At 41.1% G+C, this 13531-nt stretch overlaps 1 long non-coding RNA gene across 2 annotated transcripts in view; it reads right to left on the minus strand.

Annotated features, from left to right (window-relative positions):
* The window catches only part of LOC108176570 (uncharacterized), a 101135-nt gene that overhangs the window by 47720 nt on the left and 39884 nt on the right, over positions 1–13531 (minus strand). Inside the window, exons 2-4 of one of the 2 annotated variants that reach the window (XR_016236283.1) lie at positions 9610–9666; positions 8036–8141; positions 6646–6697 (exon numbers count right to left, since the gene is read on the minus strand). This is a non-coding gene — a long non-coding RNA (uncharacterized LOC108176570). The remainder of the gene's footprint in view (positions 1–6645; positions 6698–8035; positions 8142–9609; positions 9667–13531) is intronic. The other variant, XR_016236280.1, reaches the window with a different exon arrangement.

Here is a 13531-nt window from a genome sequence, read left to right on the forward strand (position 1 = left end):
CCTCCAGAGACAAGCATGGGTGTCCTCCTTTAGTCCATTTTAGAAAGAATATGTATGACCTTGGGAAAACCCTTAGATATTAGCAGATTCCATGCAACCGTGGTTAATAAACACCAGTCTGTAGAGGCACTCACAATGATGTGCCAAAATCCATGCTCACAGATTAAACTGCAGCATTTATATGAAATGCTGAACAAATTCAGATCTAGGTTCCCAACAAAATGCTAAAAAGAGCAGGTGCAAAAAGGCAGATATTAACATTCACTGCCAACAGAAAAGACTCCAGCTTTAGTAGCCCTCAGCAGCACCTGCATCCCTCTCACCCAAATATTTTGTTCAGATAGCAGCAGGTGACGCTCAGAGTAGCCAGGAGGTACCTGTGGGTCAAGTTGATCCTTAAGAGCTACCTCAAAATCCTCTTCCACCACCCTGAACACCACCAAATTCATGTCGCAGCCATTCTGTTTCCCTATACTCTTTTGATGCCAGATACAGTTTTCTAGTTGAGGCAAAACTCGCTCCAGAACTGACGTATCTCACCGCATGCTCAGATGTTTCCCTGAGCGCCAGGGAAGGGGGCCTTCAATGCCATTTTGAGTGTCCAACCTCAGTGCATTTCTGAGTGGTTATAACAACTGCCAGTGGTATTTCTTAGGAATCCCCTACATGGTTATAATTCAAAGTGAAAAACTGCCTTCCATTCCAGACCAGGCAAAATCTATACCTGTATTCTCTCACTTAAATTTATTATCATATTATTAGTAGCCCCATCTTAAAATGAAGAGAGTGATACTCTGAGAGATCAAAGAATTAGTCGTTAGGTGGAAAAGCCAGGATTCAAATCCAAATTTGACTTGAGGGGTGGATTCTTAGTAACCATGCTCTTCTGTCTTTTCTAAGATTTGCTTTTCTGTTTGGCTGATGTTTTGCATGATGAGTGTGCATTTCAGGCCACCTACTTGTCTTTCTTATTGATTCTTTCTATTTTCAAAATGCTAATTAAAAATCTAAGCTGGGGGCCGGCGCCCGTGGCTCACTTGGTTAATCTTCTGCCTGCTGCACCAGAATCCCATATGGCCACAGGGTTCTAGTCCCAGTTGCTCCTCTTCCAGTCCAGCTTTCTGCTGTAGCCTGGGAAGGCAGTGGAGGATGGCCCGAGTGCTTGGGTGCCTGCACCCCTGTGGGAGACCAGAAGAAGCACCTGGCTCCTGGCTTCAGAACAGCGTAGTTCCAGCCATAGTAGCCATTTGGGGAGTGAACCAATGGAAGGAAGACCTTTCTCTCTGTCTCTCTCTCTCTCACTATCTAATTCTATCTGTCAAATAAATAAATAAAAAAAAGCTAAGCTAATATTGATGGTGATATCAAAATGCTTTCCATAAAAATCGACAATTAAACATCCATTAAAAATCAACTTCAAAATGCTGTGAACCTGAAAAGGCTACGTCCTATATGATTCCAACTAGATGATCTTTTGGAAAAGGAATGACTATGGAGACAGTATAAAAACCTGTGTTCGCCAGAGTTTTGGGAGGAGACAGGGATAAATAGGTGGATTTTTAAGGTGGTGAACTATTCTGTATGATATTTTAATGGTGGGTACGTGTCCAACACAGTGAGTGAGCCCTAATGTAAAGTGTGTACTCTAGTTGATGGGGTGTATGTAGGTGTTTAGTGGGTGGTCAGGATACCATTTGGGACACTCGCGTCTCATACTGAAGTGCCCGAATTGGAGTCCTGCTCCTCTTCCAATCCAATTCCTTCTAATGCACACCTTAGAAGTCAGAAGTGATGCCTCAAGTAGCTGTATCCCTGTCATCCATGTGGGAGATTGGGAGTTCCTGGCTATTGGCTTTGGCTTGGTCTTGTTCCTAATACTGTGGCTATTTGGGGGCATGAACCAGTGGATGGAAGATAATTGTCTCTGTCCCTCTACCTCTCAAAAAAATTTTTTTAAAAAGGAGGAGGAAGTTTTGCTCCAGAAACACTCCTGAGAAAATAAACAAACACACTGCATACTTAAAGACAACACCGACAGTAAATACATTTAACAAAGGATATACAAAGAACACCTACAACTCAGCTATAAGACAAAATGCAATAGGAAGTAGACTAAAAATTTGAACAGATGATACACAAAAGAAGATGTACAATGGCTGTTAGGAATAAAATGGTGTTCATATAATTAGGCATACAGGCAAAGCAAATGTAGACCACAATGGACTACCACTGCACACTTACTGGAACACAAAAAATATAAAATGCTGCCATTATGAAAAACAGGGGCAACTGAACTCACACAATGCTAGTGGGAGTATATAGTGAGACAACCACTTCTGGAAACTAGAACTTTCTTTAAAAGCTCAACATATATTTATACTATAAGTAAATATAATTTGCATTTCTCCTAGAATTTATCCAAGAGAAACAAAAACATATGTGTACTAAAACTATATTAAGCAATTCATAGCAATTTTTCATAATAATTCCAAATTGGAAAAAGCTCAGATGTTAATCAATAGGAGAACGGATGAGTAAATTACGCATATTCCTCACTGACTCAATACAGATGCACTACTGGTATAACACGTGAGATTCTACAAAATGTTATAGCTAATGAAAAAGAGGTAAAAGATAACATAGTATATGATTTCATTTATTTGAAATTTTAGAAGGTGCAAAGTTATCATGTGACGATGAACAACTAATGACTGTTTGGGGGAAGTCGATTGCCTGAGTAAGGACACAGAGACCTTTCTGGGTTGATGGAAATATTCACTCTTAGTAGGGTATGGTATACACAAGCATTCATATTTATCAAAACTGATTGGACAGCACACTGGAAATCTGAACATCTCGTCACATTTAAATTACATGTTAGTAAATATTTTGTGATCAGATTATACTTGGGGATGATTTTAGTGGTGGTATTGGGAGTAGGGAAATGCCACACAAATAGAGAATGTGTCAGTGTCAGTGTCAATTCTCTTTAGTGTGTCATATTTCATTGATTCTTAAATGATTTTATTGAAGTACTGTTGACATATGAAAGCCGTATGTATAAATTAACAACAGGAGTCACTGTGCACTTACTTAGGACCTTTGTCCTCAATGAGTTATATTATGAAAATTAACTGTAAAACTTGTTCTCAAACAGTTTTTGTGTGTATGTGTGTGCAAATTGTTGAAATCTTTACTTAGTAGAGAGTTGGTCTTCTGTGTGAAAGTTAATTGAAAATGAATCATATTGGAGAATGGGATTGGGAATGGGAGACAGAGGAGGAGGTGGGTTAGGAATAGGAGTGGGGGCCAGCGCCGCAGCTCAATAAGCTAATCCTCCGTCTGCGGCACTGGCACCCTGGGTTCTAGTCCCGGTCGGGGCACCGGTTTCTGTCCCGGTTGCCCCTCTTCCAGGCCAGCTCTCTGCTGTGGCCAGGGAGTGCAGTGGAGGATGGCTCAAGTGTTTGGGCCCTGCACCCGCATGGGAGACCAAGAGAAGCACCTGGCTCCTGGCTTCAGATCAGCATGATGCGCTGGCGCAGCGTGCTGCGCCAGCCGCAGCACACCAGCCACAGTGGCCATTGGAGGGTGAACCAACAGCAAAAGGAAGACCTTTCTCTCTGTCTCTCTCTCTCACTGTCCACTCTGCCTGTCAAAAAAATAAAAAAATAAAAAAAAAAAAAAAGGAATAGGAGTGGGAGTATGGGTATGGTGGGAAGAATCACTATATTCTTAAAGTTGTACTTACGAAATTTGTACTCATTAAGTAAAAGGTTTTTTGGGGGGAAAAGTAAAATTAAGTAAAACAACAAAAAGCTGTACATATTTAATGTATACTAATGTATGCAATTCAATGATTTTGGTGATAAGCATATTGCTCATGAAACCACCATTGCCAACAAGAATCAAGGCCATTGACACATCCATCACTTCCTACAGTTCTGTCCAGCACCCTGTATTATTGTAGTTTGTGTGTATGTTAAGAACACTTAACAAAAGATTTTCTTTTTTAGTAACTTTTGATTTTAAATGCTATGCTATATAGTAAATCACTGTAATTGCCTCCTGAGTCCTGGCATTTGCAAACTGGGAGCAGAAAGAGTTAGAAAGCCTCCCCCTGCGCCAATGGAACATCCGCAGTTGACTTATGCGGTTTTCGGTTTCATTTCCTGCTCTGATTTAATGCTGCACCTTGTAATGTCATAGTTTAACAAATAGCAGCATGATAGGTTGACATTACCACCAAAGCACAGAACTGCAGATATAAATGGTAGCAATAAAAATAAATTAAAAGTAAATTAATGCCGAAATGAAGTTTATAAGTCCCAGGCCTTTGAGGAATTACTGGAGGTAGATAAGCACAGGAGTGGGAAAATTCTGCCTCCATCCTCGGTGCGGGGGCGGGGGTCCTGGCTGGGTTCAACATAAATTAAATTGACATAAGATAGATTAACAGGAGACACACATAACACAAGTTTTATGTGGTATGGAAGCCCTCATAAAGATACGAAGGCCCAGAGCAACAGTGAGCATCAGTTACTTATCTGCAGAATTGGACACTGAGTAGGGAGTTAGGAAGAAGCAACTAAATGAAAAACTTTTTAAACAAAGGCTATGCAGAATTCTCTGGTACGAAGATGTTGCCTGGCTGTCTAGTGTAGGTCTACTGAGTATCTTTTACATGGGATTTTCATCCTCTGCTTTTAAGAAACAGCACAGAATTCAGAGATCTTTCTGTACCTGCTATTTCCAAATCTTAAACAGTTAATATGCCAGCTAGCATTCAACAACTGCACCATAAGATTACTTGTAAACCAGTGTATTTGAGACCTTAGGTCAAGGGTGGGGCTGGGGGAAGGACTAAGCTAGAGGAGGATCATTCATTTATTTTTGAGACATAAGCTCTGAGCTGTAGAGAACAACTCTATTTCATGTCACATAACCAAATGAAAAATGAAATCAATGACACTGAATGTAAAACGAGAGTTTTTGTATTTAAAAGTGTGACTCCAAAGGGTGGCGAAGGTTTCCTAGGTGAAAAATTCATCATACCAGTAATAAAAAAAAAAAAAAAGAGTGCAGTTCATTTAAAATGTGCCTTTGCTCAGGTGCAGCAGTGGAGCAAATGATTGATTATTTAACAAGGAGCAATCAATGATAATTAGTATGAGGAAATTATTTATGTCCTTATGAGCTAACTTATTAAATCTGTATTTGTGATTGGCTATATTTTTCTGATTTTGATCTTTTTATATCAGTAAAACTCCTTTTATATACAGAATTTAAACAAAAAATCTTAAAGATTATAATAGGAGCCAATTTATTGATTATTGTTTATAAAATTTTTTGATTCTAGGATGCTACTGATTTATTAACATCTGTCAGGAAAAAATGAAAAAGAAAAACAAATTCTACTAGGCTCATCAATTTTAAGACACATTCAAATTTTAGAATGTGAACATGTGTTTTAGAATCCAGAAAGCATAGTCTTGTACTATGCTTAATCATTTTCATAAAACTAATCACAATGAGCTCTCACAAAAACATTATGAAATAGGAATTATCTCCTTACTTTAAAATATCCTACAAGGATAATAGACTTGACCAAGATCACGCAGTTGGGAATTGTTGGGCCTGGACTGAAACCTGCAGCCCCCGGCTCCAAGGTCCTGGAATTACAGAAGCTGGGATCATGCATTATTCAGGGTTATTTCATCTCTGGTTTCTGGGCCTTAAGGAGAAAGATCTTATTTTGCTTGGTGTTCTCTCTCTCGTTATTTCTGAGGCTCTCTCATGGCTTAGCTTTAATCTTTCCAGGTCTGTCTGATCCAGAGCAAAGTTAGAGTAAGAGACGGCAACAATTCACGAGTAAACACCAAAGAGAGTGGAGAGTGGCAAGGCCAGTGGATCCCTACAGAATATTTCCAGCCCTCACAGGCTGACTTGAGCAGTGCAGGGGACTCTGCATTTGCAGACATCACTGTGGAATAGTATCGCTCCTGTTCAGGTTGTAGCTCCAGACGTCTGTGAGGGCTGAGGGCTTTTGTCCAAATTAGCTTAGAAGTTTCAGACTTTATGGAGACATCAATCTCCCCTTACACAGAATAGTCCCAGGGAGAGGAAGTGATTCAGGTTACTTTCTGACTCAGGTTAATTTCATGCAAGGAAGGTTACACATGGAATTATTGATAGATTCACCCGCATTCAGGTTTTCTAATGAGCACTCATAATCCCTGCTAATTTTTTATTTAATTTGAGGTAGACCCTGTGGTAATATTTTCATATATAATTTTAGCAGCAACTATATGAAATTGATGCCATACTTTACAGATGAGGAATCCGAGGCTGTGAGAGGTTATCAGCCAAGTTCACTCACCTAATCTGCAGAGTCAAACAGGATCTAAACTAGATTTGTATGAACCCAGAGTCCCCATCTTCTTCTCCTGAAATTTACAACAGGATCAGTTGCATCAGCGACAATTGTTTGCCAGCTTGTCTCCTGACTCTTTTTACAAAGACAGAGATTCCTACCACTGCTCTGCTGATACAGACAGCTTCTGTGTCATGTTTTCATTTCATTATCCATCTAAATTCTCCTACAGAAAACCAACAAGTCAAGCCTCTGAGCAGGGGAGAGGGACTGACCACCAATGTCCAATGAAGCAATCAATCATGTCCGTTGAATGAAGCCCGGAGCCTGTAAAAAAAACACAAAAGGACTGGGGTCAGAGAGCTTTCCGGCTGGTGAAACATTCAAGTGACAGAGGGTGGCACCCTCCAACTCCACGGGAATAAATGCTCCTCACTTGGACTCTTCGAGATCTTGCCCTGTGTGGCTCTTCATCCAGCTGTTGATCTATATCCTTTCTTAAATCCTTCGGAACAAGTCAGTCAAGGTCTGTACCAAGTTTCCTTGAGTTCCATGAGCAGGTGTATCTCACAGAATGTGAGCAGGAGGTTGTGGAAACCCTTAATTCATAGCCAATGAATAAGAACATAGTGGGGAACTTTCAACTGGCATCTAAAGGGCAGTTTTCAGGGTCTATCTACAAAGGATACCATTTGAGAAGAGATTTCCAAGAACAGCTTCCTACTGGAATTTCAAACTGAGTGGTGTGCAGGCCCTAACAGACTGAACATTTTGCAACTATAAACCTTGGTGATGAGGGGTTAGAAAGGTTCCTAGTTACAATGCGCAAAATATAATTGTAGCATGCTGCTAAAGAAAAAGCTACATAATGATAAATCCCAGTGAAGCAGACTTTATTCAGGATCATCAGAGTAGATATAAGGACCAGAAAAAAGACTGGGTTCATGTGAAAGTGAGAATTTACAGCCAGAAAGCAAAGTTGGGCATCCGTGGATGGAAAAGTACTGAGCGGAAATATGAAAGGTAACGGGGTAACTATCTAAACAAACCTAGCAGGATCCTGCATAAGACATGACAGGGAGATCACATCACACCTGGAGGGATGCTGGAAGGTACAGAACATGATCAGATACCAAGGATGATCAGACGGGGGAGGGAGTATTCTTTGCAAACTAACTTAGCATGGCTTTTGCTAAAATGCAATCTTAGAAGGACCTGTGCAGTTGGGCCTGGAAGAAGGTTGAGAGCCCGTCTGAAGTTTAAGCAAAGAATCTTTGTCAGTACCCCAAATGCTGCAGTGTCCTATGCAAAAATACTGATCATCCTTGGTGTGGTTGATGGAAAGCTGTTAAAAAGGGGAAAAGTTGTGACTCTGATAGGACCAAAACAGTGGGTATTGGGTGGTGGCTTTGAGTTCCGAAGAGAGAGAGGGAAAACTGCAGGAAATGTTGTGGCAAACTCAGAGTAAATTATACCTGTGTGTGATCACCACTGATCTAACCCTAGTATGGTGCACTCAACACTTTGACATGCAAACACGTGTTCTTACTGCACTGAGGAGCACAGATGCAACAACATGTATGGTAGATTAAACATTGACCTACAAGATGGAAAAGGGTAGTGGGAATGGTGACTGTCTCTCTAGATGTACTGGGACACACTTACCTTACTCTAATGAGGAGCAGCATTCGCAGGAAAAGGGTTTATTAAACTGAATAAGCAAGTTAGAGAGGATCCTCTTCTAGAGCGAAGGCAAATGTTGGATGTCAACCTGGAAAATAATGAATCTTTAGCAAAGTGGGCCAGGCATTCCCAACATCTAATGTGGGCTAACACCCAAAGCCAGGGATGGGAAAGGGCTTGCTATGGTTAGAAAGTGTACCCCAAAGTCCATGCATTGGAAGCTTAACCCTCAGTGCCATAGTGTGGGCAGATGGGCATGTAAGAGCCACACTCATGCACAGATTAATGCCATTATTTCACTAGTAGGCAATGTCACAAAAGTGGGTTCCCGAGGAAAGCATAAGGCCAGCCCCCTTCCGTTCTCCTACCTCATGGGTGTGTACTTTGTTGCTTTTCTCACTACTACTTTGGCATGATGCACCAAAAGGCCATCAGTAGACACCAACACTCTGATAATGAATGCCCAGTCTCCAAATAGGAAGATCAATTAATTCCCGGCTCCCCCCTTTTTTTAATAAATCATGTAGTATGCAGTATTCTGTTATAGCAACACAAAGGGACTAGGGCCTGTGCCTTGATCTAACAGGGCCCCTTAGCTTTATTAACACCAAGGAAAACTGAATTGGCCATAGAGAAATGTCCTCTTTCTAGTTATTGAGGCTCAAGCAGCACACTTGTGAGAATTTCAAGGTCTTCCAAACTTACTGAAATTCTCTGTGATCACTTGTAATTTACATTGATGTACTCTGATTGCTCTTGCTCCAAGTATAATTTGAAAGAAACTTTTCCCTGAAGTACAGCTTGTTGAGGTAAGAACTGTTCTAAATACTACCCATGTCCTCATAACAGGCAGCTGGGCCCTGCTGCATCATCACACAATGTAAGCCATGCTGAACAGAGGTGTATGAGATGAGACAAGGTGATTGGCTTTGTTCCCAATTACCTGGAACCCAGAAATAACAAGATCAAGGCCAATTGTAATGATATTTGTTTTTAATGATACCTAGTATATGGTCAAAAGTCTATTGAGTAAGTCTGTAATTGTGCTGATTTTTTGGTAATGAAATTGCATTGCCCAGGGCCAGCGCTGTGGCACAGAAGGATGCCTGTGGTGCCGGCATCCCATACAGGCGCCGGTTCAAGTCCTGGTTACTCCACTTCCAATCCAGCTCTCTGCTGTGGCCTGAGAGGGCAGTGGAGGATGGCCCAAGTCCTTGGGCTCCTGCACCCACATGGGAGACTGGGAAGAAGCGCCTGGCTCCTGGCTTTGGATCGGTACAGTTCCAGTCATTGTGGCCATTTGGAGAGTGAACCAACAAAAGGAAGACCTTTCTCTTTGTCTGTCTCTCTCTTACTGTCTGTAACTCTACCTCTCGAATAAACTAAATATTTTTTAAAAAAAGAAATTGCATTGCACTATGATCATACTGAAACATGATGTAATACTGGTGTTATTGGTAGGATTCAACTACTTCTTGGAGGGGAGTCTTATGGTAATACTGATGTTAATGATCAAACGTACTGGGAGACTCAGTAAAAGCCTTAGGACGTGATACCTATGAAAATCACTGGATCCAGTTAAACATCAGCTGATTTCCGTGTTCTTGCACAAGCTTGTCATAGCAGTAGATTAAAAGAGAAAAGAATAAGCAAATCAGTACAAGAATATGAAAGTATTTATAATGGCTTTATAGGGAACATTATCTGATCCTTCACCTATATCTTAGCCCACACTGACTTCTCTAAACATTAGGCACATTTGAGTTGGTACTCTGTTCTACATATGCTACATTAAATGTGGATGCTTAGACAGATAAGATCATCTTGTTGTAAGGGATCCCTGGTAGAAACCAGGGAGTGAGTTGTTAAATAATAACAATGTGTGTGTGTGTGTGTGTGTGTGTGTGTATTTCAAACATATATCCCCAATTCTCTGACATAGAACTCCTAAAACCCCCATAATCTCCTAATTTCTTGAGTGATGGATTCGGTAGAATTTTTGTTCTAATATTTGGTTTTGGATCCCAGTTCATGATGCAAAATGTCTAAAATATTTTGGCAATTCCTCAGTGGTAGGTGTGTCTGACCCAGACCTCCCTTTGGGTGATAGAAGCTTTTGTTCTAATGAGGTGACTCTTCTGCGGCTCCTAGGCGGGGGCTGGCCACCAGAGAGACCCAGCCATGATGGTAAGTGTGGAGTTTTCACCTCACCCTCACCTTTTTCTCTAGAGAGGGGGAGGGCCTGGAAATGGAGTGATTCATGCCTGTCTGGTGTGGGGGAAAGCCCTGACCTTTGGGATTTGGAGCGCTTCCTGGATGCTGGACACACGGAGGTGCTGGGGAGGTGGCACACCTGGAGAGGACCTGGAAGCTCCACGCCCCTTCCCACATACCTTATGCATCTCTTCCATCTGGCTGTTTGTACCCTTCATCACAGCCTTTATATTAAATGGATAAATATTAGGAAAGTGTTCCCTTGAGTTCTGTGAGCAGCTCCAGCAAGCTAATGAAATCCAAGGAGGGGAACCCCAGTTTACCATCAGAAGCACAGAGCCCAGTCAACGACTTTTGAAAGTTTGGTGGGACAGACTCTCCCCTGTGGGATCTAACTCTGCCTCTAGGGAGAAAGTGCCAGAATGGAATCAAATTAAGGGCATTCAGTTGGTGTCTGCTAGAGAATTGTTTGGTGTGTGGCCAGAGGCGACGTAGTCCCCCACATTTTGCTGACCAACGTAAAGTAGTTGCAATTGAGTTGTATATGAAGAAGGGAAAGTATGACAGTTATCATATAACTGTCCTCACCAGAACTTCTCTAATGATTTTGAAATTGCCTAATGTCTGCTCTGAGACCTGCTCTTACGCATTGCTCTGGAGACCGTCACTGTGATGAGCAGCTGAAACACCTCCAAGGGAGAGGCTGGTATATTACAGACTAGCACAGGGGCCAGGAAACTGTGCACCCAGGCTAATTCCTGCCTGCCATCAGCTCTTGTAAATGAAGTTTTATTGCATCATAGCCACACCCATTTGTTGACACATTAGCTATGGCTGACTTGAGCAGTTGTGGCTGAACCTGTATGCATCATAGACTGAAGTGTTTTACTCTTTGATCCTTTGCAAACTCCTAGACTAACGAATCTGTGGTCACTCTCAGGATTTCACACTCAAATACAGACAAGACACAGGATGGGTGTCCTCTTTGCCACCTCAAACATTCTCATTCACCACTGGCATACGTAAGCTCAAACTGTCACAGGTAGAGGCCTAAAAACTGCTTTCTGTCCTCAAAATATTCGATGGTGACTTCCTCTTTCTTTTCTAAAAGAAGAAGGATTTTCTTATATGCCCCCATCCCTCCACCCATATTATTTTCCCAGAGCAAAAAAATCCACTCAGTCTTTGGAAGAGTAAGGCAGAGCTAGGCAGTATACCTAGCAGGACTGCACATAATTTTATGGAGTCCAGGTATCAAGATTATTGTTTTCTTTCCGCACTTAAGAGTGGAAGGGAGAGGATAGATGGAATCAAAAACTGAAACGAGCAAATGTTTCCTAAGCATGAAACAAAATAGAACAGTCATTTTCCTGTGGACCAACAAACAACTATAGACACAGCACACATAATGTGGACTCACCAAACATCATTAGCATGACCGTGATTCATGGCTGTGAGAAAAAAATTAAGCAAAAATGCCTTTATCCAGTAGTCATATTTCTCAAATTTATGACTCACTCATCATCCCCTTCCATCACCTGGAGCTAAATCAAATATTCGAGTCCCATCATGTTTGGGAAACCTCAGGTCTTCATTTATCATTTCTCCCTTGAAAAAGACCTTCAGGGATAAGGTGGCATTTTGATGGATTATACACTTCAATCTTTCACAACAAGGGCAGCATCCCCCTGCCTGGGGTTGGAAGTAAGAGTGGTTTCCTCTCTATAAGTAAGCTTTGAAGTCTTGCTCATTAATATCTTAGATTATTTGATGACTTTATATATGATATAGCTTACAATTATAACATCAAAAATGTGTGGTACTACTACATAAATAGAAGATGAAAAATTCTAACAAAGGCGCTGTACAAAACACTTCTATGCCAGAATCTTTAAAGATGCAGTGCATGTTCAAGATAAATGGGCATGAGTTACTCTAAATAACTGGGCACTGTGTCTCATGTTACTGTGATGATTTCTGTTAAGGGAGGATAATACTGAAATCTGCAAGTAGGACTTGATTTTTGAAATCCAGAAAGGAACTGCCTTCTTGTTTAAATGGACATATTTAAATAGTTGGTAAGAGTGAATTTTCCAAAATGAAATATAACTTTTTGATCATGTAGACGTGAAAGAAGCTTTATGTTACAGATTTTATTATAGACTACATGTATGAAAATTTTATTTTTGTTGTATATAAAAATACACATCCTGTTTTAGTTCATAAAACATGCTGGGGTAAGTGTTGTGGTGTGCTAGGTTAAAACACTGCTTGGGACACTTGCATCCTATATTGGAGTGCTGGTTCCAGGCCCAACCACTTTGCTTTAGATTCAGCTTCTTGCTAATGCCTCCTTGGATATGGTTAAATGCATGGGCTCCTGCCAGCCATGTGAGAGAGAGTGACCCAGGAGGAGTTCTAGGCTCCACCTTTGCCCTGGCTTAGCTCTAGCTTTTGTAGGGATTGCAGGAGTCAACCAACAGATGGAAGATCTCTCTCTGTCTCTTTCTACGCTGCTCTTTCAAGCAGATGAAAATAAATCTTTAAAAAGAAAGAGGTAAAAACAAATTAAAATATGTGTATTTTTAGATATTATATACATTTAATTATTGGGATAATATAATCCACACTTTTGTAGACACAGTTGCTCACATAACATAAATCCCTTCCTACTTGAACCCTGATGTTGTTTGGGTACCCACCCTCTTTAATAGGGTTACTTTAGGCGAGAAGGGATGCTAACTGCTCAAAGTTAGGCAGTGATTGATTTCACATTGGCATCTGAGGTCAGTGAGTCATGACCAAACTCTGCTAACGACTTGCTATGAGCTGAGTTTTTGTTATTTGAAAACTTTATGAGGCAGCGTTCATTACTGGCATTCTGAGTGTCTACTGGGAAAAGCTGAAACCGGGGCAGACATAGTGAGACCCCAGGCAAGAGGGTAGGGGAGGTCAAAGCCATTGGACTGAAGAAAGAAGGAACCATAATGACATCATGAGCAACAGGATCCATCAGTTGTAGAGTTAAGATACACTGCAAATCCTTTTAGGGAAAATAGTTTATCTTCCTTAGTCTTTAAGCTAATTTGTATTGAGCTTTTCTGTCAGAAGCAGCCCAAAGCAGCCTGACTGGTGGAAGCCCTGCAGTCAACTACTATTCAGCTCTTTGGGTGTTACTCTCAAAACAGTAACATCACATCCGAGGAAAAAAAGAAATAGGCTGGATGTCCAAGGAGAAGATACTCCCCTATTGAGACTGGCTTT

Source organism: Oryctolagus cuniculus, chromosome 6 (genome assembly GCF_051225735.1).
Source record: "Oryctolagus cuniculus isolate XC-2025 breed Fujian yellow rabbit chromosome 6, ASM5122573v1, whole genome shotgun sequence".
Lineage (NCBI taxonomy): Eukaryota > Metazoa > Chordata > Mammalia > Lagomorpha > Leporidae > Oryctolagus > Oryctolagus cuniculus.